Source organism: Danio rerio, chromosome 4, assembly GCF_049306965.1.
Source record: "Danio rerio strain Tuebingen ecotype United States chromosome 4, GRCz12tu, whole genome shotgun sequence".
NCBI classification, from domain to species: domain Eukaryota; kingdom Metazoa; phylum Chordata; class Actinopteri; order Cypriniformes; family Danionidae; genus Danio; species Danio rerio.
The window spans coordinates 58,443,237-58,469,441 of NC_133179.1; the positions used below are offsets into that span (position 1 = coordinate 58,443,237).

The following is a 26,205-nucleotide window of genomic DNA, read 5'->3' on the forward strand; positions in this document are numbered from 1 at the left end:
TAAAGTCTTTAACTCTCTGCCACCTTGTCAGAGTGATACAGTAACACTGACAAAGCACCGCATCAATCTCTTTGCGCCAAAGTTTATGCAGCCTAGCAGTGTCCCTGGCAGCCTTAATGGGCTCTTTAGACTGTAGGTTTTAAGGCGTTTGCGATCAAGGTATTGTCCACAAAAACTCGGAAAAGCATGTGAACAAAACAATGGACGAGGGCTTTAATGCAAGTGAACCAAAAGGGGATCAAAAGTACTGTCTTAGAATGACATGTAGTGGAATGTCCTGGGATGCCGTTGATTTTTAAGGCAATGGGATTCGCAGGACTTTTCGTCAAATCCTCGCACAACGTTAATTCATGACATTTGACAGATCCACGCCGAACGTCAAGCGACAACGTGATAGGAATGGGAGCATCTTACCATCATTGCTTCAGACTCAGGAAATGTTCTTGGAACTTCACACCGCCAGGCCTCCAGAGGAGCTGTAGCTTTTTAGCCCCGGGGAAGCATGATCCACACGGAAGGGAATAAAAAATGCTGCCCAGTCATCTAAGCGCTTCCAAGTGCCAAAAGGTAGCACCTTGCCCCGTGTGAGGCTCGAACTCACGACCTTCAGATTATGAGACTGACGCGCTGCCTACTGCGCCAACGAGGCAGACTGATGAACCTGGGAGAAACTGTGAAACACCAGCTTCCATGTCACGGTGCTTCGGTGTGGATACTAGGAGACAGCTCGGGATAAGTAGGGATGTCAGGATGGCCAAGCGGTCTAAGGCGCTGCGTGAAAGTTGCAATTTCCCCTGGAGGCGTGGGTTCGAATGCCACTTCCGACAAACCTAATCTTTGGCTATGCGTTCAGGCTAAAGTCTTTAACTCTTTGCCACCTTGTCAGAGTGATACAGTAACACTGACAAAGCACCGCATCAATCTCTTTGCGCCAAAGTTTATGCAGCCTAGCAGTGTCCCTGGCAGCCTTAATGGGCTCTTTAGACTGTAGGTTTTAAGGCGTTTGCGATCAAGGTATTGTCCACAAAAACTCGGAAAAGCATGTAAACAAAACAATGGACGAAGGCTTTAATGCAAGTGAACCAAAAGGGGATCAAAAGTACTGTCTTGGAATGCCATGTAGTAGAATGTCCTGGGATGCCGTTGATTTTTAAGGCAATGGGATTCGCAGGACTTTTCGTCAAATCCTCGCACAACGTTAATTCATGACATTTGACAGATCCACGCCGAACGTCAAGCGACAACGTGATAGGAATGGGAGCATCTTACCATCATTGCTTCAGACTCAGGAAATGTTCTTGGAACTTCACACCGCCAGGCCTCCAGAGGAGCTGTAGCTTTTTAGCCCCGGGAAGCATGATCCACACGAAAGGGAATAAAAAAATGCTGCCCAGTCATCCAAGCGCTCCCAAGTGCCAAAAAGTAGCACCTTGCGAGGCTCGAACTCACGACCTTCAGATTATGAGACTGACACGGTGCCTACTGCACCAACGAGGCAGACTGATGGACCTGGGCAAACTGTGAAACACCAGCTTCCATGTCACGGTGCTTCGGTGTGGATACTAGGAGACAGCTCGGGATAAGTAGGGATGTCAGGATGGACAAGCGGTCTAAGGCGCTGCGTTAAGGTTGCAATATTCCCTGGAGGCGTGGGTTCAAATGCCACTTCCGACAAACCTAATCTTTGGCTATGCGTTCAGGCTCAAGTCTTTAACTCTCTGCCACCTTGTCAGAGTGATACAGTAACACTGACAAAGCACCGCATCAATCTTTTTGCGCCAAAGTTTATGCAGCCTTAATGGGCTCTTTAGACTGTAGGTTTTAAGGCGTTTGCGATCAAGGTATTGTCCACAAAAACTCGGAAAAGCATGTGAACAAAACAATGGACGAGGGCTTTAATGCAAGTGAACCAAAAGGGGATCAAAAGTACTGTCTTAGAATGACATGTAGTGGAATGTCCTGGGATGCCATTGATTTTTAAGGCAATGGGATTCGCAGGACTTTTCGTCAAATCCTCGCACAACGTTAATTCATGACATTTGACAGATCCACGCCAAACGTCAAGCGACAACGTGATAGGAATGGGAGCATCTTACCATCATTGCTTCAGACTCAGGAAATGTTCTTGGAACTTCACACCGCCAGGCCTCCAGAGGAGCTGTAGCTTTTTAGCCCCGGGGAAGCATGATCCACACGGAAGGGAATAAAAAATGCTGCCCAGTCATCTAAGCGCTTCCAAGTGCCAAAAGGTAGCACCTTGCCCCGTGTGAGGCTCGAACTCACGACCTTCAGATTATGAGACTGACGCGCTGCCTACTGCGCCAACGAGGCAGACTGATGGACCTGGGCAAACTGTGAAACACCAGCTTCCATGTCACGGTGCTTCGGTGTGGATACTAGGAGACAGCTCGGGATAAGTAGGGATGTCAGGATGGCCAAGCGGTCTAAGGCGCTGCGTGAAGGTTGCAATTTCCCCTGGAGGCGTGGGTTCGAATGCCACTTCCGACAAACCTAATCTTTGGCTATGCGTTCAGACTAAAGTCTTTAACTCTCTGCCACCTTGTCAGAGTGATACAGTAACACTGACAAAGCACCGCATCAATCTCTTTGCGCCAAAGTTTATGCAGCCTAGCAGTGTCCCTGGCAGCCTTAATGGGCTCTTTAGACTGTAGGTTTTAAGGCGTTTGCGATCAAGGTATTGTCCACAAAAACTCGGAAAAGCATGTGAACAAAACAATGCACGAGGGCTTTAATGCAAGTGAACCAAAAGGGGATCAAAAGTACTGTCTTAGAATGACATGTAGTGGAATGTCCTGGGATGCCGTTGATTTTTAAGGCAATGGGATTCGCAGGACTTTTCGTCAAATCCTCGCACAATGTTAATTCATGACATTTGACAGATCCACGCCGAACGTCAAGCGACAACGTGATAGGAATGGGAGCATCTTACCATCATTGCTTCAGACTCAGGAAATGTTCTTGGAACTTCACACTGCCAGGCCTCCAGAGGAGCTGTAGCTTTTTAGCCCCGGGGAAGCATGATCCACACGGAAGGGAATAAAAAATGCTGCCCAGTCATCTAAGCACTTCCAAGTGCAAAAAGGTAACACCTTGCCCCGTGTGAGGCTCGAACTCACGACCTTCAGATTATGAGACTGACGCAAAAACAGAATCAAACAAGGCAATTGAAGAACTATTATGGTTATAAAGTGTATAAACTATAGACATACACATAAATAATAAACAGTTAAATAAAATGTTAACAAAATAAATTATTTTTATAAAATGTGAAATAAAATAGAAACCAACAAGTGAAATAGTATAAATTGAAGAACTATTATGGTAGTAAACTTTATACACTCTGTACACACACATATATATAAATAATACATTAAATAAAATGTTAACAAAATTAATACACTATTTAAATAAATTGCGCAATAAAATAGAAACCAACAACAAGTGAAATAGAATAAACTGTAGAACTATTATGGTTAATTACTATATAAATACACACACATATATAAATAATAAATAAGTTAAATAAAATGTTAACAAAATAAATGATTAAAAAGTAAAATGTGCAAAAAAACAACAAGTGAAATAGAATAAATTGAATTATTATGGTTATAAACTGTAAACACTATACACACACACACACACACATAAATAATATAAAAGTTAAATAAAATGTCAGCAAAATAAATACACTATTTAAAGAAAATGTGAAATAAAAATATAAACTAACAGCAAGTGAAATTGAATGAACTGAAGAACTATTACACTATATACATATTGTTCATGCATTATCAGTAGCAGGGTGGATTACTGTAATGGACTCCTAACTGGCCTTCCCAAAAAGACAGTCAGACACTTGCAGCTCATCCAGAATGCTGCAGCCAGAATTCTGACCAGAAGCAGGAAATCAGAGCTCATCACACCTGTCCTCAGGTCTTTACACTGGCTGCCAGTTACATTCAGAATAGATTTTAAAGTATTATTACTGGTCTATAAATCACTAAATGGCCAAGGACCTCAATACATTACAGATATGCTCACTGAATACAAACCTAACAGATCACTCAGATCTTTAGGATCATATAAACTAGAAGTTCCAAGAGTTCAGTCAAAGCAGGGTGAATCTGCCTTCAGCCACTACGCCCCTTGCTGCTGGAATCAGCTTCCAGAAATGATCAGATGTGCTCCAACATTAGGCACATTCAAATCAAGACTGAAAACACATCTGTTTAGCTTTGCCTTTACTGAATGAGCACTGTGCTGCGTCCGACAGATCGCACTATTATGTTTTTCGTTTTCTTTTTCATTCTTTTATAACCTATTTTAACTCATTTTAATTTGTTTTTATCTGTTTTTAATAATTTTTATTGTCTGCATTTTATTTTCCTAAACTTGTCTTTTTTATTCCTGTTTATGTAAAGCACTTTGAATTGCCACTGTGTATGAAATGTGCTATATAAATAAACTTACCTTGCCTTGCCTTATTGACCATGCGGGAGCCTTGGGCTCATCTATCACCGAGCTCAGGTTTCTCTCCCGAGACAGCATGCAAAACTAGCTTAAATAGTCAAGCATTATCTAAGTGTGAACTCTTGAAAGACAGTATGAGCAGGCCTTCAAAAATTGTCTATTGTAGTTTCTGGAATACATGAGCATGTTGCTCCCAATATGAGAGGGCAAATCGCGCGCCTCCATAGGACATTATGATCTTGCGTGTAAAAGATGTGATATGTCAACAGCTAAGTCCACTTCAAAGAAACGAGGTACATAGACGCTTGCATGTAATATAATTATACAATAAATTTACTTTTTCAAAAAACTTCATCACAATTCACAAATCATAGAGAATATGCAACAGCATTCCATATTGCATGGTGGTGCACTGTTTATTTATAGGCAAATTAAATCTGAATGAAAATCAAACTATCTTAACTGCGGTTCACAATCCATTTTAGTCAGTTTCATTGTTTTTCTATGTTCTGCCTTATTTATTCGGGTATAATTATGTCATGGTAGTTGTTCCAAAAGCTGGTTCCAAACAATATTCGGATTAAGAAAATAATCTATAATAGATTCTTGGATGCAGTTTTGTGGGTTAACTCTTCCCTGACCCATGTACACCACTTGTATTGTTTGTGAAAACTCTAACTGATCAGTTTTAACCATTTAACCCAGTCATGACCCATGTACACCACTTTATGTAATGTAATGTAATGTGTATTTATTGTGTATGGCCATACACCCAAAGCACTTCACAATCATGAGGGGCGGGGGGATCTCTCCACACCACCACCGGTGTGCAGCATCCACTTGGATGATGCGACGGCAGCCACAGGACAACGGCACCAGTGCACTCACCACCAGCTATTGATAGAGTGAAGAGACAGTGATAGAGCCAATTCAATGGAAGGGGATGATTGGGAAGCCATGACCATAAGGGCCAATAGACGGACTTTGGCCAGGACACCGGGGTTACACCCCTGCTCTTTCACGAGAAGTGCCATGGGATTTTTAATGACCACAGAGAGTCAGGACCTCGGTTTAACGTCTCATCCAAAAGACAGCACCCACTGACAGTGTAGTGTCCCCTTCACTTTTACTGGGGCATTAGGACTCACGCAGACCACAGGTTGAGCGCCCCCTGCTGGCCTCACTAACACCACTTCCAACAGCAACCTAGTCTTCCCTAGTGGTCTCCCATCCAGGTACTAACCAGGCTCAGCCCTGCTTAGCTTCAGTGAGTAACCAGTCTTGGGCTGCAGGGTGATATGGCTGAGGCTAATTAATTATTTTAAATTTTTATTTAATTTATTTATAATTTCTAATTAACTATTTTTATTTTTAACCCTTTAATTATTTATGAAATCATTCACAAATCAGTTTTGGTCAGTTATCCCTTCTTTGAGTCACTGTTTTTTTTTTTTTTTTTTTTGAAAACTTTCACAGATCAGTTTAGTTCAGTTAACCCTTTCCTAAATCAAATATATTCTTTTAAGGATTTGAAAACTGTCAGAAACCAGCTTTGGCCAGTTATTTCATTTGTGAGTCTTGTACACCACTGTAATTATTTTACCAATCTGATTTTTATGGTCACAGGCATGTAAAAATTATGTATTTTGTTTTGTATTTTGTGCTGAGTAAGTCTGAGGATGTTCCAAAGAGGACAGGAAACATTTACAAGACAGCGGTCTCAAAGAGTTTGTGTTGTTGGGATCAGAAATTAATTCATTCCCAATGGAGAGGACTTGGTATATATATGTAAGTGCAGTTTTAATATAACACTTTGAATTGTTTAAAAAAAAACAATATTGTTATAATTTTAAATCAGAGATGTGCTGTTTTTCTGATTTTGTGATTGTGTAATGAAGTAGGTGTAATCCATTGTGTTAGGCTGTTAGGTGTTGTGGGGGGTTCTAGGCAGAATCTCTGGATAATCATGCTTTCTGCAGACTGTTCTCCACATATTATAGACTTTATATATATATTCATACATTTTACATTTAATTACTAGACATTGGTTCTGTCACATGACCTGTTTATAATGAATCTGAGAAACACACAGCCCTTTTACAAATACATGAAAATAGGATGAAGTTTAACTAGACTAGATTCAGTTAGTGTGCAGGACAAACAAAACAAATATTTATGTTTTTGGCTAAACATTTTGTCAATCATTTGCAGCTGGGGTAACACAGAAAGTAACAGCTCTCCACAATTTGCCCTGCCACTATTGAGGCCTGCCAGGAGCTAAGGCAATCAAGATCAGCTGTGTATATACAACCCAAGGTATGAATATTTTGCCATTTCTCTTTTAAATAACCAGATGGACAGTTGGTTCAACAGGTCATTATAGACAAACAAATTTAAATGTATGTACATTTCTCAATTGTTTAAGTTTAGGATACTAAAAACGATCAATTACAGTTTTTGTGCATGCAAGATAGTTTTCCTAGTTACATTTTTGTGGTACTTTTTCAGGTTTTGGAGCCAGCTGCTGAGGAAAATTTATCTGACACTGACAATTTATATTTTTCTATTGCTGTGTTTTAATATTCTGAAAGCAATTATTGTATGATTTACATGTGAGAATGTTTCAGCATTCAACATGATGTCTCCTTATTGTTTTTAGTTTCTGGAGCCAGCTGATGTAGAAAATTTACCTGAGGACGACAATGTAATTGTTTTACGTGTTACATCTTACGACTTTGAAAGAACCAATGTATGATTTACATGTGACAGTTTTTCAGAATACAGCCCAGTGATTCCAAATAACAGCATTTTGTGCTTTTTCAGATTGCAGAGGTTGCTGTGGATGACAGTGAACTACCAAATAATTATGTAAATATACTATTTTCAAAGATACTACATAGAATATGCATGTCAGGTTTTTCAGAGGTCACTTTTTATTTATTAAATTTTTTTTTTAGAACAGTTTTTTATTTTATTTATTTATTTTTTTTTTTGGACCTGGCTGGTGATAAAGTAATTTTTTGCCATCATGGTTTAAAATAACTAAGGCTTTTAAAAATTATCAGTAAAGTAAGTTGATTAGGTTTGCAGTAGATTTAGAAGTTATATTAAAATAAATCCAAAGCACACAGTATAAATGCCTGGGTAATAATCTGGCTTGAGAACAGTTAAAGATCTTCAAAGACAATATTAATATTGACAATATTGTAATTAACACACTTTTTTGTAAATAATACATTTTTGCAGGACTTGAGGGCATGGGGGGCATTAAGGCAGGAACAAGATAGAGTACAATCTCTCTTTGGAAACAGATCGAGCAAGGGTAAGTATCATAATCAAAGCATTTATTATTCTAATGTATACAGTTGAAGTCAAAATTATTAGCTCCCCTGTTATATTTTAATCATTTAATATTGTTTCCCAATTTCTGTTTAATGGAGAGATTTTTTTGAACACGTTTCTAATCATAATATTTTTAGTAAGTTCTTTAAGTTTTAATATTTTATGTTGTAATAAGTAATTTTTCAAATGTTTGACGTTATGACAGAACATAATATTTGACTTGATGTTATTAAGATATCAGTATTCAGCCTAAAGAGACATTTAAAGGCTTAAATTGCTTAATTAGGCAAGTAAAGGTATTTATGCAAATCAATTTAAAACAATGGCTTGTTCTGTAGACAAAAAAAAATATTGCTTAAGGGGCATTGCTTATAGGAAATACTGTGAAAAATCCTAGTAATGTGATTTGGGCTAATAATTTTGACTTCAGCTGTACAATCAATTAACATTTTACATTTATCTAAATACTACCCGGTGGCTCAGCTTTTCATTCTTACATTTTCAAATGCATCAGGAAAGAAGGAGACAGCAAATGCAACAGCACAAAATGCCACATACAAAAGTATGTTTAACTTGGATGTATCTAGATCATTACTGTTTTCTGTGTGTATAACTAAAGACTCTGTACTCTTTAAAAAGGCAATAGAGGATCGCCAATAGAGGATCGCCATATATATATATATATATATGTACTTGTTGAGTCGGCTGATGGAGTCACATTACAATTCAAATACCCAGATGGGAGAGTTATGAAGAGGACATTCAATGTCACGCAGCCTTTTCAGGTTAATAGTCATTTCACTTGTGTACTCATTTATATATATAAAATAAAATAAAAATAAAATCCATTACAGACATTTTATTTTATTTCTTTCACAGGACTTGGTTGCATTTGCTTGTCTGGATGAGATGGCAAGTGAGATTTTCTCAGTATAGCTGCCACTCTCGCTATCTCCCTTATTTAGCAATTTAGGAGGTACACTACAGGATCATGGCATAGTAGGACCTTCCACACTTTATGTGTTGTGGTTGTTTTCTAATGAAATACAGGTAAAAAATAAAAAGTGTTTTATTACATAATGTGATAATTACAAATGGAAATTAACAGCATGAATCATCATCTTGACTATTTGTTTACTTAAAAAGTTGCCTTTTTATTCATTTTAACGTGTCACTCAATTTAACCTAGGAAGCAGCTCTAAAGCATTTTATACACGTGATCTGAGCCCATTTCATTCTGTGATATATAGACTTTTGTGTTCTGCCTTTAGTAATTGTACAATCTGTTAGCCTATTGCCTTTTTGGAACTATTCCTTTACACTGTCACATATTTGATGTGGTCCAAGCTTTGCTTTGAATTGTGATAATCAACTCAAGTTTGAGTTGCAGTCAGAAATCAGATTGAACTGACATTTTATTTTTTGTTTTAGTACAATGTTAAGTGGAAACAGACATAAATTAGAAGCTGTTCTTCTTTTGTTGAGGAGATACAGGCAATTTTTTTTTTTTTGTTATACACAAATATTTAAGCAATTAACTCCAGTTAGTCAATGCCTAGTTTTCTCCCATCTGTTTGATGACATGCTAAGTCAAAAAAAAAAAGAGTCAGATCAACCTGAAGTCCCTGGACAAAACAAAGTAACCTGGTGGAAGAGGGACTGCAATGGGCAACGGGTGTCCACCTCGAAACGTCAGAAAAAAAGATCATCATCTGGTTGGTATCTGTTTTATAAAGTTAATGACAAACTCTTTTAATAGTGAATAATGATGTGTGAATGAACTAAGAAGGAGTTTAATAGTGCTCTTGCTACTCAGTAGACTTAATGCAAAAATAGGTAATGTCAATTACAGTGTAATGACATGCATGTATAGGTTTAATATTTTCCATGTTGCAAGATTTCCAAAAGTTACATTGTTTATTTTTATTTTTTTGTATATTTGGCAAGGAGTTTCAATGAATTGTTGTAATGTGGCTTGTTTTATTTATTTATTTTTTTTACTTCTAAACAGTTTGTTCTCCATGTGCTAGTTCCTCCCCACCATGTATTACCCATCAATATCCTGGTAAGAAGAATTTTATTTTTTTATTTATTTATTTATTTTAATTCAAAACCTATGCTTCATCTGAAAACAGGGACACAGGCATAAAGAAATCCTCAAGACACTGAGGAAATTGCCTGTTTGCTGTTTAGTAACTAGCCAGCTAACAATGGTTTTTCCTGTAAGAATTGAAATATTGCAAATATTCTGATATCTTTGACAATTCAAAACATGAGCTGAAAACAGAGACTGGTGACTTCACAACTCAGCAAGGGGTATGCGGGAAAAACCAGTTCCTGCTGCATTTGCATCTGAGACTCAGCTTCATCCCCCCAATTCACGCATATGGTCATTTCAATGTTTGAATGTTTTAAATTAACCAAACTGACTTTAACTATCATGTTTGATATCATTTGAAATGTCTCAGTGCGATTGGTACAATGGTCATATTTAAATAAGCTGGTCGCATTAATGCTTACCTAGTCTTAAAAAAACAGATCCTTAGCCAAGCCCATACAACTTGCTATTCCCAGTGGTCGAATGATTAAAAGGTCTACATGTTATCGGCACGCAATGGCTACGAATAATCAAATGCGCCAATTAAATCAATTTCGATTATGCCGTACGATAAGGGTAACGAGACTCCACATAATCTACTGGATACAATGAATTCGCAAAACTCCAGAATTAATCAAAACTTAAAATTTTATTTGTCAGGTAAAATTGTATTCTGCCAACATAATAAATCATCAGGAAGCCAATTCAGAGATGAGACTGTAACAATACAACATCCATTAATCAAAGATAAATCAAAGAGTTAAGAGATGCATACCTGACCACAGAAATACATTGCAGCATAAGTCTCAGAGATGCTGCAATGGGGTGTCTTTTTACAAGATCTCCCCCTGTCCTAAAGCACATCTTACCTTATATACTCAAGTCAAAACAAACAGCCATAAATTCAAGACAATAGAAGTGTCACAGAAACCCTGACCTGGTCAATTTGAGGACTTAACCATCTCTTAGGAGGGAGAGCATCTTATCAAGATCTTATAGAAGTCAAAAACCAAATCAACATATACCAGTAAAATATTACTGTAAAATTAAGACCACTTTACCAATCACACAGAGACATTTAAAATGATACCAAACATGAATATAGTGATGCAAGATACACCATATTAAAACCTTGAACATTTTATGTGAAATGTGCTCTAATCAGAAGGTAACATAAGGGTCAAGAAGGGGGGTTTAAGTGGAAGGAGAAGGGGGACTTCTTCGCATTACCCCCTGCTGTTGAGTAGCTCTGTTTCTCCAGCCTGTGATTGCATAGTCAACAGTGATTTGAATAGAACAGTGGAACAGTTGGTTTCTTCATCACTTCTCAGATTAGAAAATCTATTGGAACATTGCATCTTGTCTCATGAAATTCCATAACAGTTCTTATGGTCTGATATTTTGGATCCTTACACAGCGTGTTCAGCTCCCACACCAATACATGCTTACACACTCCAATTAGTCAGATATGCCCTTTTTGTGTTTTATCCCTCTTTCGGCCTGGGCCTAGCTCCAGGCCGTTTTACACCCCTATATTGACTGTCAAGTTAATCCGGCCAGCCTCACACCTTCAGCAACCTGTTTAGAAAAAATCGGGAATAAGGTTGTTAATTTGTCATTATATAATCTCTACATAAGTGATCCACTGCACAACCAAGCTGCACCAGGTCCCCAAAACTGCAGTCCTGTAAACAATTCAAAAGTCATTAATTTCATCGTTTTGTTCCATAATGAACTAATACCTCCAATATGATTTTTATCCAATTCAGTTTGGTCTGTGCACAGATTTTTGCCAATTGTTTTTAAATTTGTATCATTTTTTTCTACCTTTCCCTGTAATTATTAGTCTTACACCATCCCTAAATTCATGCTTCAGGCCCATTACTTGCTGCAATTTAAAATATTCATTATTTCAGCGTTTATCATTATCGAATCTAATTTTTACTCAACATCTTTTTGTTTCTAGATCGTCTTTTATTAAACACTTCATCACTGTCTGACTGTCCTCTTTGCTTGCTGGCCACTCCTCCAGCCATTCACTATAGCTGTCAATCATGACTAGCAGATATATTTTTATTCACCTGTTCTCCCAAATCTCTAAAATCAATTGTAACCTCACCCTCATTCTTCTCTTGCAGTTTCTGATATCTCAAAATATAATTAAAGTCTATAATTCATATTAGTCTTATTACCATGTGTTTTACATTCACCAGTTTACAGTTATTTGAAATGGCTTATTTATTTGGCGATCTGACTCCACTTATCTCAGACACCACTCATCCTAATATTGAGGCGTGTCATCTAATCCCATATAATTTTTACTTACTTCCTTTAAATCTAGTTCCATATAAATGTCATAACAACTGCTTACTTCTAATCCATTAGGTGTCCACTTTTTTTCTGCAAGTAAGATTTCATCAACATGCTTAATCAACACCACTCTCTCTGATAATTCAAAAATCAATCCCTTTACATTTTTTCATCAGTATGACCATATTTCTGCATACACTATTAACCTCAGCTTTAAAATTTATTCTCCTTAATTGCTTCTAAATCAAAAACTAAACACAATCTTCTTTTGTTTGTTGCTTACTTGTAAAATTGTATTTAAATTAAATTAGTCACATCTATGTTTATAACTCAGTTAAAATTTAGCTTAAATAAAATTTCTAAAACAGATTCCCTATGACCTTGTCTAGGTGTTTCTCTTAATTGCTCAACGACATACTACCTCTTCACTACGCTGGCTAATTTTATAATCCTCCATTTAAGTATTTTACTCATAATCAATCAGTTTTTGAATTTGACACTACTTTGTATAATTCATTTTCTCAACTATTTATTACTTAGTTTGTTCTAATCATTTTTATGATTTTCTTTTGGCTACTAATTAGTTCTACGTCATTTCGGTTCAACTAGTTGCCCATACAATCTTGATATACTTTTATAAGCTAACTAAAAATCACTACATTTTCTTATCCGTTTCTTTCAGCTGTATTTTGACTTCATCATTAAACTTCTTCACATGGTTATATGTGAAAGAAAATCTGTTTTCTTAAACTCTCTTATTCTGTTTCAATTCTTTTATCAGATTAGAACTATTAATTTTTACCCGATGACGTGAGTTCAATTTTTCATGTTTCAATTTCTTCTTTACGCATAAAAAATTTTCTGTTACCAACCTTTTTTAGTTGTTAATTTCCCATCTTAATTTAGATGATTCAACATAATATTTAGCTTTTAGTAAATCTTTACTTAAATAATCAATTCCATCAAAATTTATAATTCAAATTACTTCTTCAGTTACCAATAGTTGTTTCTTCTTCTTTAGTCACCACCATACATTGTACTTCTTCCTATATCGTGTTCATGCCCTGTATCAGTAAACCTATGAAAATTTGCAAAAATAGTTAAATATCAATTCAACATTATACATTTAGAGATCCATTGTGTATTTTTCTTTAAGTCTTTTTCTTAGTTATTATTTTAATAACAAAACCTTAATAAATTCTGTCTCTTTCATATTACCAGTCATCATATGGTCTCAAATGGTTCTTGACAGCACCCTGCCTCTTACTTTACCCACAAGTTCCTTTTTCTGAGTGTCTGATCCCCAGACATATTTAGCAGTTTACTGTGGTCAGGTTTGGAGGAGCCCACATTTCTGAGGCAGACCACTGATCTTTCACAGTGCCCCTCAATATTTGAATGCTCTAGGCCTTTCAAGCATCACTGCTCCACTCCACAATCATCTCACTCAACACCTGCCTACCTGTACAGGTGCCTAGTCTCGGCGACAAAAATTCCTGGCTTAGGTCGCTCCCGGTGGCCAACGAGAGTCTTACCCGTCTTTGGAATAATGTCTCATGGAGACCAGTTACTGCTCTTCTCCACTGCAACCTCCTTTTCAGTTTTCCTTCAGAACTTGGTATCTCTGATGTTAGGGAAACATGCACTCAAGAACCATGTGAGCCATTGTGACCACATTCTAGAGTTTAACCAATGAGACAGGTTTTATTAAGTTTAAAATCAATTTGACCCCCAATAATAGTTTTAAGTAAAGTTTGGCATCTTCACTCCCATCCACTCAGCACTATGGTCTGCTTAGTCTGCAGGCAAAGCTGTAGGGCACTACGATGGTGGAGACTAAAAAACAAGACACAGTTGGGTTATTATTCATAAAACACAAATTATGACATGGCCTACCATGTGGTATAATTGTTCAACATTATTGCTATGTCTCAGGATTCATATTAGGCATTGACCCCACATATTTGTTTAATATGTTTTTTTTATATCTGAAATGTAATGTTTAATTATCAATTTCTTTTTTGGTGTTTATCATTTTAAATATAGAAAATTTGAACTCACTTCATCTTGTTCATCCACATCCACTAAGTGTCCATAATTTTTCTTTGACCCTAGATGATGGCTTAGATAGTCTTATGCAGCTGACTTTCATAGATGAAAACAGCCAGTGTAAGCCATAACATTTTTTTTAAAATCATTATTATTACTAATATTATTATTCTATTTGGTTTTTGCACCTAAACTCAGTCTTGTCCTCTCACATGAAATCTCAGTTCCTCAAAGTGTTACTTCCCCAAAGTGTTACAAGTCCAACTATTTTTCTAGTTTCTATCTCATCGGTTTAATGTCTCTGTCTTTCTCTCTCTCTATGTATATAATATTTTTCAAACATATTTCAATATATTTTAAACATTTCTTCTTCTTTTTTCTATCAAACCATGACTTGGATTTCTTTAATTCTAAGCTTTTAAGTTTTTCTTATCCATATTTTTTATCTTCCTTACATATTTGCTCATTAACTCTTCAGTTGATAAATTTTAAACGGTCACATTTTCTTCTAATTTTTCTCTTCATCGACCAGAGACTTATGCCAATTTTATCTCTTTGCTCTTTAACAGCTCATCTCGAGGTCATTTTCCTTATTTTTCCTCTAATGTATTTATTCTAATGTTTCTTTAGTAGCTGGTCTTTATGTTGTATTTTATTTTCTCTCTATCATTTCCTATTAGTATCATTTATTTATTTTTTCTTATTTCTCTAATTAACAAACTAAGTTTTAATCATCCTCCTTTATTTAGTAAATTAATTTCTTTATTAATATATTCATTCGTATAGCTTCAAGTTCCATTTCAACAAATATAACTATATTAAGCATATTTCCCATTATTTCTTTATTTCACTTGTCTTTTTTATACCGCATTTAGATAGATCTGTTTATTTTGTAACTTATACTGAATCCCTAATTATTATATCAAAGTCTATCATTATTTAATCAAAACAATTTTATATACTCTTTTAATATGATTTACTCTTTCTGCCCCTACTACAACTGCTTCTTCCTCATGAAGAGGAGTGGCTCCTTTTTTCTGACTTCCTTTTTGTTGTCAGTCTGTCTAAGACTGTCTGCCTGAGCACTTCCTCTTTTTTCTTTCTACAGCCGTTCCAACAAATGCCAAAATCATGCCACATTACAAATTCCAACAAATTTTTTCCATTTCTTACTACCACAACATCGTTATGGCCCCCTTTTGCTATGTTATTAACTTTGTAAAACTCAAATTCTCTGTTTCTCAAAATTGTAACCAATTTTACTGTTCAATCATTGCTCTACTCACATATTTTACACAATTTTCACATTTAAGCTTCTCATATATTGTTTCTCATTACTTTACCACATTTTTCTTCTTAGTTCCAATCATTTACCACTTGTCCCATTGAGTTTTTAATTTTGTCTGGGACATTTTCCATATTGCTCACATTCTTAATCGAATTACTTATGCATTTTTCACACCTCCACTTCCTCAAATTTACAGTGTTTTTCACACACACTAATGAACTTCTGTATGTTGCATTTACTGCACATACACAATCAAAAAATATTTATCCTCCTCCAACAATCAAATTTTCACCTGCAAACTTCTTGCACTTTCCCAATTACTGAACTTTCACAATTTTAAATGACATTTAATTGAATATCATATACGCTTATATACAGCCGGCTAAATATCTGTACACTATGCTTATTTCAACTGTTAGTCACTAACGCAACAGACAAACATTTACATAAAATAAAATGCACGCTTTTTACAATTCTCAACTTCTAATCACTTCTTATATTTACACTCGCCTTTTACAGAGTCGACTTTTCTATGTATGTTTAATCAACCACACCTTAACAGAATCGACTTTTCTCTGTATTTTCTACAGAGTCACAACCTCAGTGAAGCAAATTATCCACACACAGTCACAACCGCGGCGACTAAACTGTCCCTAATTTTATTTACAATCTCACCCTATAGCTGTCTTTAACGCTTGGACCTACTAAAACGTAGGGACTTGCACCCAGACTGTTCAGGACCACCCGTCGGCTCGTCCCTCGGACTCCCGCCCTTATAGCCCAAAATTCAGCATTTGTCAATGCCGTTGCCCAGATAAAATCACAGTATTCGCAGAGACAGCAGTCACCTGAACAGCACACCCTAGGATGGTATTCTATTCAATTCAGTGTAGGAGCACAGAGCTCGTTGATCTTTCCTTCTACCAAACAAGCAAAAACAGTCAAAGTGTATCAACTTATGTTCTGATTTACCTAGTGAATGCCATATGAAGAAACCGTAATAATACCCGAAGCTGCACAGTCACAGCTTTATCTGGTCTCCTGTGCAATACAGTCTCAGCCCATCCTGGCCTTCCTTAAATTTAAACTCATCAAATTATTCAAATGCTTATACTTTTAACTACATCAATCCTACATATCACATGACATCAAACAATTTAGATTAGGCCAATTGCAGAAATTCGATGTAACAGGTTTTCTGCTTACCTTATTTTTTCTGCGCCGATGATGTCAATGCAATACGACAGATCAATAACTTCTTCTCCCCCTTTTCCACGTCGGAGGTCACCAAATTGTTGGAATATCTATCTCTATTCCATGCGTGTTCAATATAAAAAGGTCTGGAGAGGTTTTTCTTCAATGTCAAAAATATTAGTAATTTATTAGATACAAATGAATAATTCGATGACAGAGCTCTGGGTTACATTACCCCAATGCAATACAAGAATTACATTCAAGAGGTTCGCAACTAACATACATTTCCTGACTTCAGCATATATACACAACTGATCTTAACAGGTGGAGTTTTGGTGTAACGTCACTTGTCAGTCATTGTTCAGTCCTCCATTGGCCGCCCCTTCGACATACTTCCTCTTTTTCTACGAATTCTCTGCCCAACAACAAAGTATACATCTTTCTGTGTTCTGTGTTCAGTTTTAACACCTCTCTTCAGACAGGAAGTTTCTGCAGAGCTGAATTTAATTTTGGACCCGCATCTATCTACTTCTGCAAAAATGCTAATTAGTATGCACAGCACTCACCCCCAACATTAGAAGTTCAGTTAATATATGACCCTTACATGACCAATACAAATTATTGTTTGATTAAAAGAAAAAGAGACAATAATAATAAAAAACTGATTGCTATTTTACAACACAACCTACCCCAACTCTTAACTCAACCTCACAGTAACAAACCTCCATGTGGGTTTCATTGATTCAATGTCTTGTACATGGCACAGAATACAACCTATTGCAGTTTATTAAAATCACACCTACCCCAGCCCTAGGCCCAACCTCACAGTAACCCGCTATGTTTTATTCAATTTTACACCTACCCCAACCCTAAACACAACCTCAGAGTAACCAGTTTTAATTTTTTTTATTTTTATGAATGTCTACTACAGCTACATCAATCGCAAACCCAGCCTACGTGTGGCATAACTGCCGACCCCTTAGAGGTCATCCAGCCAACTTGCAGTGTAATCTCCTCCACTTGTAGGTCTCTGAGCTGCAGCAACACCTAAGTGCTCTGACACAGAGACACAAAAGACTTTTAACCTCCTCTTGGAGAGGAGAGTCTCCGACCCTGGATCTCAGGTCTTCTATGGAGGGACTGTCAGGAATCCTGTAAGAGCATCCCATCCACACAACCTCTTGCCATAAAAAAACAAAGCAGAATGTGTGGTGAAGGAACTCTGGGTTGACAGAGCCTTGTCCTTGCTTCAAGCAATGTGCTAACAAGGTGCCGAACAGAGTGGCACAAAGGATAGCGCTTATGACTATGGATCAGAAGATTCTCGGTTACGGAAACCAAGAAACTGTGTATGAGAGAATGCGTAAGTGTATGAGTGGCACTTGTTCAAGCGAAGCAGGGACGTGCCAGCGATCAGAAAGAACTGAAGTTTGTGCCAAGACTGGGTTTCAAAAGTGGCAATTTCTATATGGTCTAGCAGTTAGGATTCCTGATTTTCACCCAGGTGACCCGGGTTCGACTCCCGGTATGGGAAGGCTTAAGTACTTTGCTTCTGTCCTTTTTGGCCAGCGGTCGGACTGCAGCTACCTTATAGGGTGTGGTTGTGGAACTGCTACGTAAGACTTCGATAGCTCAGTTGGTAGAGTGGAGGACTGTAGGACCAATTCTTAGGTCGCAGGTTCGACTCCAGTTTAAAGAATGTCTTTTGTGCTCAGAGCTGCTTTCTTGCCTTTGCGAAGATATCATCGGCACCACTGCTCGAAGTTCACCATGGAGGTGAAAAGGAAGTTCCCTGACCAGGAATCGAACTCGGGCCGCGGCGGTGAGAGCGCCGAATCCTAATTACTAGACCACCAGGCTAGACCATCAAGCCTAGCTGTGGGCTTCCACCCAGGTGTGCCGCAGCTGCTCTGACAAAAATAACTCTAACGTTTGCAACCTCCTCCTGGAGAAGAGAAAGTCTCAGAGCCTGGATCACAGTTCTTCTTGGGAGGGATTGTCACATGCTCTGTGTTAGAGCATCCTATTGACACCACAAATTGCCATGACAAGAAAGCACAGCAAGCGTTGAAGGAACTGCATGTTGACCGAGCCGTGTCCTCTTTCCAAGCAGCATGCTAATGAGCACTGCTGACGCAGACTGGGCCAGTGGCGCATACTGCCACCTGTAATTCGTGGTTATTCTTGGTTACACCGGCCAATCACGTTCTGAGTTGGAACCAAGATTTTTTTTAATTCTTGGTTACGCTGGCCAATCTTGTCCCGAGCTGGAACCAAGATTCACCCTATTCTTGGTTACGGCAGCCAATCATGTTCCGAGTTACAATGAACGCTATGGCCAATCAGAGCCGTTATAACATTCATGATTTGTACTGTATTAACAGATTTCGTTGTGGATTAATTCGGACAACAATTACAAAGTAAGTATTTTTATAACAAGTTGGTTTAAATGAATAACCATTACAGTAACATTAATTACAACAACACAATTATTATATGATTGTTATAGATGTTATATGACGTTGTTTGTTAAGATTAATGTTTGACGACCAAGCACACTGTACAGTTTTACTACAAACATTTTAATGCAGTTATTATACATTACTTCACTTTATATTCAGACATATCACAATATATGTCATTTACTACCATAGTTACAATAATGCCCGTGCATTATTCTCACACATTAATGAATCACTTCACTAATAATAAATATAAGGCTCATTTCATCAGTCACTAATTATAAAAAAATACTATAATAACGCTCACATATCACTACATCACTAATCATAAACTAATCTAATAATCCTCACGCATGATACATCACTAATCATAAAGCATAAAACAATATGGATCACGCATGATTGCATCACTAATAATAAACCAATAATATAAGGGTCACAATTTAATCCATCACTAATAATAATAACATTATTATTAGTGATGGATTGATGTGTGACCCTTATATTGTTGGTTTATTATTAGTGATGCAATCATGCATGATCCATATTAATTAATTAATAACTGCATTAAAATGTTTGTAGTAAAACTATACAATTTGCTTGGTCGGCTAACATTAATCTTACCAAATAACATTATAAAACATCTATAACAATCATATAATAATTATGTTGTAGTAATTAACGTTACTGTAATGGTTATTCATTTAAACCACCTTGTTAAAAAAATACTTACTTTGCAATTGGTGTCCGAATTAATCCGCGACGAAATCTTTTATTACAGTACAAATCATGGATGGTATAAGGGCTCTGATTGGCCATAGCGTTCATTGTAACTCGGAACACGATTGGCTGCCTTAACCAAGAATAGGGTGAATCTTGGTTCCAGCTTGGAACATGATTGGCCTGGTAAAACCAAGAGTAAAACAAATCTTGGTTCCAGCTCACAAAGTGATTGGCCGGTGTAACCAAGAATAACCACGACTTACAGGTGGCAGTATGAGCTAACCGGCCACTTACTGCCAAGCTTAATACAAGTCTTCCAGTTGGTGCTGCCCAGGCTAAAGAAAAAAAATGTAAAAAAATAAATAAATAAAACGGCCTTGCCAGAAAGTAGCAGAATGTCAATGCAAGGCGGTGGCAATGTGCATTGATTTCTGAGTAACTCGTCATTTGGCATGCAGGGCTCCTCACACGTTTACTGGAGCAGGACCAGGTAGGGCCTTCAGTCACCTGCCCCTTGTGCACAAAATAAAACAACAGCACTGTTTAGCCGAAACCCGGGATCAAACCAGGGACCTTTAGATCTTTAGTCTAACGCTCCCCCAACTGAGCTATTTCGGCTTCCCATTCACAGCTATCCTGCAGCATTCATGTCTGTGAGACTAAGCAGAATCCTGAAATGCCTCTGAGGCCTTAAAGGGTAAAAGTTTGGCCAGTACGGGGATCGAACCTGCGACCTTGGCGTTATTAGCAACACGCTCTAACCAGCTGAGCTAACTGGCCACTTCCCATTGCTAAAAAGCTCAGAGTAACTGTCATTTTCCGGCCTTCAAGAGATAAGAATGCTATTCCAGCTTTTTTTGTGCGGTGCTGGTAAAAAAGCAAGGTCCCACCGAAATTTGAACTCAGATCGCTGGATTCAGAGTCCAGAGTGCTAACCATTACACCATGGAACCTCAAGTCTTGTGGTTGGTGCTGCCCGGGCTTAACAGAAAAAAATGTTAAAAAAAAAAAAAAAAAGACAACGTCCTTGCCAGAAAGTAGCAGAATGTCAATACAAGGCAGTGCCAATGTGCATTGATTTCTGAGTAACTCATCATTCGGCATGCAGGGCTCCTCACACGTTTACTGGAGCAGGACCAGGTAGGGCCTTCAAAAGAAAAGCGCACTATTACAGGCATTTTGACGACGAAACGGCAGGCAGGGCAAAGAGGCTACCACAGAGAAAATTTGATCTTTTTTTTCTATTTTGACCACATCGAAAATTACCAATTTTTGATTGCTCTGAGTAGAATTAGCTCAAATGGTTAAGCTCTCGCTTTGCATGCTAGAGGGAGCGGGAACAATGCCTGCATTCTCCACCTCTGTTTTTAATGCCTTTTTACATTGGATTTTTTTGCAAAGCTGGTGGCAACTTGAGGGTTTAAAGCGAAACTACTTACGTCAGCTTTGCCGGTTTCCGTGTCGTAAATATCATTGCAAGCCTTCAGAAGCCCTATCAAGTCACAGTTTTCTTTTATTCAGCAGCGTGTCCGCAGTGGGACATCAAAGCGCTAAATACATAGCATTATAGAGTGCTGTCGATCAGGCCAATGGAATCATCGCCAGAAGCAATGTGACTATCTGGGAGGAAGATAGCGTTTTGGTCAAGTGGAAGCAGGTGGACTTAAGGGTGAAGCAGCTAGGCTTTTTGGGTGACTTTCAGTCACCTGACCCTTGTGCACAAAAAAGAACAACATCACTGTTTTGCCGAAACCCGGGATCGAACCAGGGACCTTTAGATCTTCAGTCTAACGCTCTCCCAACTGAGCTATTTCGGCTGCTGTTTCACAAGTATCCTGCTGCATTCATGTCTGTGAGACTAAGCAGTATCCTGCTGCATTCATGTCTGTGAGACTAAGCAGAATCCTGAAATGCCTCTGAGGCCTTAAAGGGTAAAAGCTTGGCCAGTACGGGGATCGAACCCACGACCTTGGCGTTATTAGCACCACGCTCTAACCAGCTAAGCTGACCGGCCACTTTCTGCCATATTTCCCAAAAAGCTCACAGTAACTGTCATTTTCCAGCCTTCAAGAGATAAGAATGCTATTCCAGCTTTTTTTGTGCGGTGCTGGTAAAAAAAAAACAATGTCCCACCGAGATTTGAGCTCGGATCGCTGGATTCAGAGTCCAGAGTGCTAACCATTACACCATGGAACCTCAAGTCTTGTGGTTGGTGCTGCCAGGGCTTAAGAGAAAAAAATGTTAAAAAAAAAAAAAAAAAAGACAACGTCCTTGCCAGAAAGTAGCAGAATGTCAATACAAGGCAGTGCCAATGTGCATTGATTTCTGAGTAACTCATCATTCGGCATGCAGGGCTCCTCACACGTTTACTGGAGCAGGACCAGGTAGGGCCTTCAAAAGAAAAGCGCACTATTACAGGCATTTTGACGACGAAACGGCAGGCAGGGCAAAGAGGCTACCACAGAGCAAATTTGATCTTTTTTTTCTATTTTGACCACATCGAAAATTACCAATTTTTGATTGCTCTGAGGGGAATTAGCTCAAATGGTTAAGCTCTCGCTTTGCATGCTAGAGGTAGCGGGAACAATGCCTGCATTCTCCACCTCTGTTTTTAATGCCTTTTTACATTGGATTTTTTTGCAAAGCTGGTGGCAACTTGAGGGTTTAAAGCGAAACTACTTACGTCAGCTTTGCCGGTTTCCGTGTCGTAAATATCATTGCAAGCCTTCAGAAGCCCTATCAAGTCACAGTTTTCTTTTATTCAGCAGCGTGTCCGCAGTGGGACATCAAAGCGCTAAATACATAGCATTATAGAGTGCTGTCGATCAGGCCAATGGAATCATCGCCAGAAGCAATGTGACTATCTGGGAGGAAGATAGCATTTTGGTCTAGTGGAAGCAGGTGGACTTAAGGGTGAAGCAGCTAGGCTTTTTGGGTGACTTTCAGTCACCTGACCCTTGTGCACAAAAAAGAACAACATCACTGTTTTGCCGAAACCCGGGATCGAACCAGGGACCTTTAGATCTTCAGTCTAACGCTCTCCCAACTGAGCTATTTCGGCTGCTTTGTCACAAGTATCCTGCTGCATTCATGTCTGTGAGACTAAGCAGAATCCTGAAATGCCTCTGAGGCCTTAAAGGGTAAAAGCTTGGCCAGTACGGGGATCGAACCCACGACCTTGGCGTTATTAGCACCACGCTCTAACCAGCTAAGCTGACCGGCCACTTTCTGCCATATTTCCCAAAAAGCTCACAGTAACTGTCATTTTCCAGCCTTCAAGAGATAAGAATGCTATTCCAGCTTTTTTTGTGCGGTGCTGGTAAAAAAAACAATGTCCCACCGAGATTTGAACTCGGATCGCTGGATTCAGAGTCCAGAGTGCTAACCATTACACCATGGAACCTCAAGTCTTCTGCTTGGTGCTGCCCGGGCTAAAGAGAAAAAAATGTTAAAAAAAAAAAACCGGCCTTGCCAGAAAGTAGCAGAATGTCAATACAAGGCAGTGCCAATGTGCATTGATTTCTGAGTAAATCGTCATTCGGCATGCAGGGCTCCTCACACGTTTACTGGAGCAGGACCAGGTAGGGCCTTCAAAAGAAAAGCGCACTATTCCAGGCAATTTGACGACTAAACGGGTGGCAGGGCAAAGAGGCCACCACAGAGCAAATGTGATCTTTTTTTCTATTTTGACAATGTCGAAAATCGCCAATTTCCGATTGCCCTGAGGGGAATTAGCTCAAATCGTTAAGCGCTCGCTTTGCATACGAGAGGTGGCGGGAACAATGACTGCATTCTCCATCTCTGTTTTCATGCCTTTTTATATGGGCTTTTATTGCAAAGCTGGTGGCACCTTGAGGGTTTAAAGCGAAACTACTTACGTCAGCTTTGCCGGTTTCCATGTAGTACATATCATTGCAACCCTTCAGAAGCCCTATCAAGTCAGTTTTCTTTTATTCAGCAGCGTGTCCGCAGTGGGACATCAAAACGCTAAATACATAGCATTATAGAGTGCTGTCGATCAGGCCATTGGAATCATCGCCAGAAGCAACGTGACCATCTGGGAGGAAGATAGCATTTTGGTCAAGTGGAAGCAGGTGGACTTAAGGGTGAAGCAGCTAGGCTTTTTGGGTGACTTTCAGTCACCTGACCCTTGTGCACAAAAAAGAACAACATCACTGTTTTGCCGAAACCCGGGATCGAACCAGGGACCTTTAGATCTTCAGTCTAACGCTCTCCCAACTGAGCTATTTCGGCTGCTTTTTCACAATTGTCCTGCTGCATTCATGTCTGTGAGACTAAGCAGAATCCTGAAATGCCTCTGAGGCCTTAAAGGGTAAAAGCTTGGCCAGTACGGGGATCAAACCCACGACCTTGGCGTTATTAGCACCACGCTCTAACCAGCTGAGCTAACCGGCCATTTTCTGCCATGTCTCCTAAAAAGATTAGACTAACTGTCATTTTCCGGCCTTCAAGAGATAAGAATGCTATTCCAGCTTTTTTTGTGCGGTGCTGGTAAAAAAGCAAGGTCCCACCGAGATTTGAACTCAAATAGCTGGATTCAAAGTCCAGAGTGCTAACCATTACACCATGAAACCTCAAGTCTTCTGCTTGGTGCTGCCCGGGCTAAAGAGAAAAAAAAAAAAAAGAAAAGAAAAAAAAAAGAAAACGGCCTTGCCAGAAAGTAGCAGAATGTCAATACAAGGCAGTGCCAATGTGCATTGATTTCTGAGTAACTCATCATTCAGCATGCAGGGCTCCTCACACGTTTACTGGAGCAGGACCAGGTAGGGCCTTCAAAAGAAAAGCGCACTATTACAGGCATTTTGACGACGAAACGGCAGGCAGGGCAAAGAGGCCACCACAGAGCAAATTTGATCTTTTTTTTCTATTTTGACCACGTCGAAAATTATCAATTTTTGATTGCTCTGAGGGGAATTAGCTCAAATGGTTAAGCTCTCGCTTTGCATGCTAGAGGTAGCGGGAACAATGCCTGCATTCTCCACCTCTGTTTTTAATGCCTTTTTACATTGGCTTTTATTGCAAAGCTGGTGGCACCTTGAGGGTTTAAAGCGAAACTACTTACGTCAGCTTTGCCGGTTTCCGTGTAGCACATATCATTGCAACCCTTCAGAAGCCCTATCAAGTCAGTTTTCTTTTATTCAGCAGCGTGTCCGCAGTGGGACATCAAAACGCTAAATACATAGCATTATAGAGTGCTGTCGATCAGGCCATTGGAATCATCGCCAGAAGCAATGTGACTATCTGGGAGGAAGATAGCATTTTGGTCAAGTGGAAGCAGGTGGACTTAAGGGTGAAGCAGCTAGGCTCATTGGGTGACTTTCAGTCACCTGACCCTTGTGCACAAAAAGAACAACATCACTATTTTGCGGAAACCCGGGATCGAAGCAGGGACCTTTAAATCTTCAGTCTAACGCTCTCCCTTCTGAGCTATTTCGGCTGCATTTTCACAAGTGTCCTGCTGCATTCATGTCTGTGAGACTAAGCAGAATCCTGAAATGCCTCTGAGGCCTTAAAGGGTAAAAGCTTGGCCAGTACGGGGATCGAACCCACGACCTTAGCGTTATTAGCACCACGCTCTAACCAGCTGAGCTAACCAGCCACTTTCTGCCATGTTTCCTAAAAAGATTAGACTAACTGTCATTTTCCGGCCTTCAAGAGATAAGAATGCTATTCCAGCTTTTTTTGTGCGGTGCTGGTAAAAAAGCAAGGTCCCACCGAGATTTGAACTCGGATAGCTGGATTCAGAGTCCAGAGTGCTAACCATTACACCATGGAACCTCAAGTCTTCTGCTTGGTGCTGCCCGGGCTAAAGAGAAAAAAAAAAGAAAAGAAAACGGCCTTGCCAGAAAGTAGCAGAATGTCAATACAAGGCAGTGCCAATGTGCATTGATTTCTGAGTAACTCGTCATTCGGCATGCAGGGCTCCTCACACGTTTACTGGAGCAGGACCAGGTAGGGCCTTCAAAAGAAAAGCGCACTATTCCAGGCATTTTGACGACTAAACGGCAGGCAGGGCAAAGAGGCCACCACAGAGCAAATTTGATCTTTTTTTTCTATTTTGACCACGTCGAAAATCGCCAACTTTTGATTTCCCTGAGGGGAATTAGCTCAAATGGTTAAGCGCTCGCTTTGCATGCGAGAGGTAGCGGGAACAATGCCTGCATTCTCCACCTCTGTTTTTAATGCCTTTTTACGTTGGCTTTTTTTGCAAAGCTGGTGGCATCTTGAGG

The 26,205-nt window shown here is 39.0% G+C and overlaps 1 protein-coding gene and 15 non-coding genes across 16 annotated transcripts in view; 1 reads left to right on the forward strand and 15 right to left on the reverse strand.

The window, feature by feature from the left end:
- LOC100537530 (uncharacterized) overlaps positions 1–26,205 on the forward strand; it is an 858,077-nt gene that overhangs the window by 82,913 nt on the left and 748,959 nt on the right. The gene's annotated exons all lie outside the window — the stretch shown is intronic.
- On the reverse strand, positions 577–649 carry trnam-cau (transfer RNA methionine (anticodon CAU)). Its single transcript has one exon. It is a non-coding gene; the product is annotated as a tRNA-Met (tRNA).
- Positions 2,259–2,331, reverse strand: trnam-cau (transfer RNA methionine (anticodon CAU)). The gene has a single exon. It is a non-coding gene; the product is annotated as a tRNA-Met (tRNA).
- Positions 20,500–20,572, reverse strand: trnaf-aaa (transfer RNA phenylalanine (anticodon AAA)). The gene has a single exon. It is a non-coding gene; the product is annotated as a tRNA-Phe (tRNA).
- On the reverse strand, positions 20,661–20,734 carry trnai-aau (transfer RNA isoleucine (anticodon AAU)). The gene has a single exon. It is a non-coding gene; the product is annotated as a tRNA-Ile (tRNA).
- Positions 20,836–20,907, reverse strand: trnaq-cug (transfer RNA glutamine (anticodon CUG)). Its single transcript has one exon. It is a non-coding gene; the product is annotated as a tRNA-Gln (tRNA).
- trnaf-gaa (transfer RNA phenylalanine (anticodon GAA)) lies at positions 21,699–21,771 on the reverse strand. Its single transcript has one exon. It is a non-coding gene; the product is annotated as a tRNA-Phe (tRNA).
- trnai-aau (transfer RNA isoleucine (anticodon AAU)) lies at positions 21,895–21,968 on the reverse strand. Its single transcript has one exon. It is a non-coding gene; the product is annotated as a tRNA-Ile (tRNA).
- On the reverse strand, positions 22,943–23,015 carry trnaf-gaa (transfer RNA phenylalanine (anticodon GAA)). The gene has a single exon. It is a non-coding gene; the product is annotated as a tRNA-Phe (tRNA).
- Positions 23,104–23,177, reverse strand: trnai-aau (transfer RNA isoleucine (anticodon AAU)). Its single transcript has one exon. It is a non-coding gene; the product is annotated as a tRNA-Ile (tRNA).
- On the reverse strand, positions 23,286–23,357 carry trnaq-cug (transfer RNA glutamine (anticodon CUG)). The gene has a single exon. It is a non-coding gene; the product is annotated as a tRNA-Gln (tRNA).
- trnaf-gaa (transfer RNA phenylalanine (anticodon GAA)) lies at positions 24,136–24,208 on the reverse strand. Its single transcript has one exon. It is a non-coding gene; the product is annotated as a tRNA-Phe (tRNA).
- Positions 24,297–24,370, reverse strand: trnai-aau (transfer RNA isoleucine (anticodon AAU)). The gene has a single exon. It is a non-coding gene; the product is annotated as a tRNA-Ile (tRNA).
- Positions 25,340–25,412, reverse strand: trnaf-gaa (transfer RNA phenylalanine (anticodon GAA)). The gene has a single exon. It is a non-coding gene; the product is annotated as a tRNA-Phe (tRNA).
- trnai-aau (transfer RNA isoleucine (anticodon AAU)) lies at positions 25,501–25,574 on the reverse strand. Its single transcript has one exon. It is a non-coding gene; the product is annotated as a tRNA-Ile (tRNA).
- On the reverse strand, positions 25,682–25,753 carry trnaq-cug (transfer RNA glutamine (anticodon CUG)). The gene has a single exon. It is a non-coding gene; the product is annotated as a tRNA-Gln (tRNA).